The sequence below is a fragment of the Prunus avium genome, chromosome 6, assembly GCF_965620075.1.
Source record: "Prunus avium chromosome 6, drPruAviu1.hap1.1, whole genome shotgun sequence".
Lineage (NCBI taxonomy): Eukaryota > Viridiplantae > Streptophyta > Magnoliopsida > Rosales > Rosaceae > Prunus > Prunus avium.
In genome coordinates, this window is record NC_142289.1 from 19346193 (window position 1) to 19351096 (window position 4904).

Consider the following 4904-nt stretch of genomic DNA (forward strand, 5'->3'; position numbering starts at 1 on the left):
TTCGTTCCTAATTGGAGTGGTTGGTGTATTCCATACTTCTAGCGATTGGATTTCACTCAAAACTCACCAAATGACTCCTCCCACCATATTATGATGTTGCCCAATTTTTGGGCTCGATCCGAGTTCAATAGGTGTGAGAAATTGGTCAATTCGATTTCTACGACAGTTCTTTCCTAATTGGAGTGGTTGGTGTATTCCATACTTCTAGCGATTGGATTTCCCCCAAAACTCACCAAATGAATCCTCCCACCGTATTATGATGTTGCCTAAGTTTTGGGCTCGATCCGAAATCAATGGGTGTGAGAAATTGGTCAATTAAATTTCAGGGACAGTTCGTTTCTAATTGGAGTGGTTGGTGTATTCCATACCTCTAGCGATTGGATTTCACTCAAAACTCACCAAATGACTCCTCCCACCATATTATGATGTTGCCCACGTTTTGGGCTCGATCCGAAATCAACAGGTGTTCCAAATTGGACAATTCAAGTTCAACGGCAGTTCGTTCCTAATTGGAGTGGTTGGTGTATTCCATACTTCTAGCGATTGGATTCCACTCAAAACTAACCAAATGACTCCTCCCACCATATTATGATGTTGCCCAAGTTTTGGTGTCAATCCGAACTCAATAGGTGTGAGAAATTGGTCAATTCAATGTCAACGACAATTCGTTCGAAATTGGAGTGGTTGGTGTATTCCATACTTCTAGCGATTGGATTTCACTCAAAACTCACCAAATGACTCCTCCAACCATATTATGATGTTGCCCAAGTTTTGGGCTCGATCCGAAATCAATAGGTGTTCCAAATTGGACAATTCAAGTTCAACGGCAGTTCGTTCCTAATTGGAGTGGTTGGTGTATTCCACACTTCTAGCGATTGGATTTCACTCAAAACTCACCAAATGACTCCTCCCACCATATTATGATGTTGCCCAAGTTTTGGGCTCGATCCGAAATCAATAGGGGTGAGAAATTGGACAATTCAATTTCAACGGCAGCTCGTTCCTAATTGGAGTGGTTGGTGTATTCCACACTTCTAGTGATTGGATTTCACTCAAAACTCACCAAATGACTCCTCCCACCATATTATGATGTTGCCCAAGTTTTGGGCTCGATCCGAAATCAATAGGTGTGAGAAATTGGTCAATTCAATTTCAACGACAAGTCGTTCCTAATTGGAGTGGTTGGTGTATTCCATACTTCTAGCGATTGGACTTCACTGAAAACTCACCAAATGACTCCTCCCACCATATTATGTTGTTGCCCAAGTTTTGGGCTCGATCCGAAATCAATAGGTGTTCCAAATTGGACAATTCAAGTTCAACGGCAGTTCGTTCCTAATTGGAGTGGTTGGTGTATTTCAGACTTCTAGCGATTGGATTTCACTCAAAACTCACCAAATGACTCCTCCCACCATATTATGATGCTGCACAAGTTTGGGGCTCGATCCGAAATCAATAGCTGTGAGAAATTGGACAATTCAAGTTCAACAGCAGTTCGTTCCTAATGGGAGTGGTTGGTGTATTCCATACTTCTAGCGATTGGATTTCACTCAAAACTCACCAAATGACTTCTCCCACCATATTATGATGTTGCCCAAGTTTTGGGCTCGATCCGAAATCAATAGGTGTTCCAAATTGGACAATTCAAGTTCAACGGCAGTTCGTTCCTAATTGTAGTGGTTGGTGTATTTCAGACTTCTAACGATTGGATTTCTCTCAAAACTCACCAAATGACTCCTCCCACCATACTATGATGTTGCACAAGTTTGGGGTTCGATCCGAAATCAATAGCTGTGAGAAATTGGACAATTCATGTTCAACAGCAGTTCGTTCGTAATGGGAGTGGTTGGTGTATTCCATACTTCTAGCGATTGGATTTCACTCAAAACTCACCAAATGACTCCTCCCACCATATTATGATGTTCCCCAAGTTTTGGGCTCGATCCGAAATCAATAGGTGTGAGAAATTGGTCAATTCAATTTCAACGACAATTCGTTCCTAATTGGAGTGGTTGGTGTATTCCATACTTCTAGCGATTGGATTACACTCAAAACTCACCAAATGTCTCCTCCCACCATATTATGATGTTGCCCAAGTTTGGGGCTCTATCCGAAATCAATAGGTGTGAGAAATTGGACATTTCAAGTTCAACGGCAGTTCGTTCCTAACTGGAGTGGTTGCTGTATTCCATACTTCTAGCTATTGGATTTCACTCAAAACTCACCAAATGACTCCTCCCACCATATTATGATGTTGCCCAAGTTTTGGGCTCGATCCGAAATCAATAGGTGTTCCGAATTGGAGAAGTCAAGTTCAACGGCAGTTCATTCCTAATTGGAGTGGTTGGTGTATTCCATACTACTAGCGATTGGATTTCACTCAAAACTCACCAAATGACTCCTCCCACCATATTATGATGTTGCCCAAGTTTTGGGCTCGATCCGAAATCAATAGGGGTGAGAAATTGGACAATTCAATTTCAACGGCAGCTCGTTCCTAATTGGAGTGGTTGGTGTATTCCACACTTCTAGTGATTGGATTTCACTCAAAACTCACCAAATGACTCCTCCCACCATATTATGATGTTGCCCAAGTTTTGGGCTCGATCCGAAATCAATAGGTGTGAGAAATTGGTCAATTCAATTTCAACGACAATTCGTTCCTAATTGGAGTGGTTGGTGTATTCCATACTACTAGCGATTGGATTTCACTCAAAACTCACCAAATGACTCCTCCCACCATATTATGATGTTGCCCAAGTTTTGGGCTCGATCCGAAATCAATAGGGGTGAGAAATTGGACAATTCAATTTCAACGGCAGCTCGTTCCTAATTGGAGTGGTTGGTGTATTCCACACTTCTAGTGATTGGATTTCACTCAAAACTCACCAAATGACTCCTCCCACCATATTATGATGTTGCCCAAGTTTTGGGCTCGATCCGAAATCAATAGGTGTGAGAAATTGGTCAATTCAATTTCAACGACAAGTCGTTCCTAATTGGAGTGGTTGGTGTATTCCATACTTCTAGCGATTGGACTTCACTGAAAACTCACCAAATGACTCCTCCCACCATATTATGATGTTGCCCAAGTTTTGGGCTCGATCCGAAATCAATAGGTGTTCCAAATTGGACAATTCAAGTTCAACGGCAGTTCGTTCCTAATTGGAGTGGTTGGTGTATTTCAGACTTCTAGCGATTGGATTTCACTCAAAACTCACCAAATGACTCCTCCCACCATATTATGATGTTGCACAAGTTTGGGGCTCGATCCGAAATCAATAGCTGTGAGAAATTGGACAATTCAAGTTCAACAGCAGTTCGTTCCTAATGGGAGTGGTTGGTGTATTCCATACTTCTAGCGATTGGATTTCACTCAAAACTCACCAAATGACTTCTCCCACCATATTATGATGTTGCCCAAGTTTTGGGCTCGATCCGAAATCAATAGGTGTTCCAAATTGGACAATTCAAGTTCAACGGCAGTTCGTTCCTAATTGTAGTGGTTGGTGTATTTCAGACTTCTAACGATTGGATTTCTCTCAAAACTCACCAAATGACTCCTCCCACCATACTATGATGTTGCACAAGTTTGGGGTTCGATCCGAAATCAATAGCTGTGAGAAATTGGACAATTCATGTTCAACAGCAGTTCGTTCGTAATGGGAGTGGTTGGTGTATTCCATACTTCTAGCGATTGGATTTCACTCAAAACTCACCAAATGACTCCTCCCACCATATTATGATGTTCCCCAAGTTTTGGGCTCGATCCGAAATCAATAGGTGTGAGAAATTGGTCAATTCAATTTCAACGACAATTCGTTCCTAATTGGAGTGGTTGGTGTATTCCATACTTCTAGCGATTGGATTACACTCAAAACTCACCAAATGTCTCCTCCCACCATATTATGATGTTGCCCAAGTTTGGGGCTCTATCCGAAATCAATAGGTGTGAGAAATTGGACATTTCAAGTTCAACGGCAGTTCGTTCCTAACTGGAGTGGTTGCTGTATTCCATACTTCTAGCTATTGGATTTCACTCAAAACTCACCAAATGACTCCTCCCACCATATTATGATGTTGCCCAAGTTTTGGGCTCGATCCGAAATCAATAGGTGTTCCGAATTGGAGAAGTCAAGTTCAACGGCAGTTCATTCCTAATTGGAGTGGTTGGTGTATTCCATACTACTAGCGATTGGATTTCACTCAAAACTCACCAAATGACTCCTCCCACCATATTATGATGTTGCCCAAGTTTTGGGCTCGATCCGAAATCAATAGGGGTGAGAAATTGGACAATTCAATTTCAACGGCAGCTCGTTCCTAATTGGAGTGGTTGGTGTATTCCACACTTCTAGTGATTGGATTTCACTCAAAACTCACCAAATGACTCCTCCCACCATATTATGATGTTGCCCAAGTTTTGGGCTCGATCCGAAATCAATAGGTGTGAGAAATTGGTCAATTCAATTTCAACGACAATTCGTTCCTAATTGGAGTGGTTGGTGTATTCCATACTACTAGCGATTGGATTTCACTCAAAACTCACCAAATGACTCCTCCCACCATATTATGATGTTGCCCAAGTTTTGGGCTCGATCCGAAATCAATAGGGGTGAGAAATTGGACAATTCAATTTCAACGGCAGCTCGTTCCTAATTGGAGTGGTTGGTGTATTCCACACTTCTAGTGATTGGATTTCACTCAAAACTCACCAAATGACTCCTCCCACCATATTATGATGTTGCCCAAGTTTGGCTCTCGATCCGAAATCAATAGGTGTGAGAAATTGGACAATTCAAATTCAACGGCAGTTCGTTCCTAATTGGAGTAGTTGGTGTATTCCATACTTCTAGCGATTGGATTTCACTCAAAACTCACCAAATGATTCCTCCAACCATATT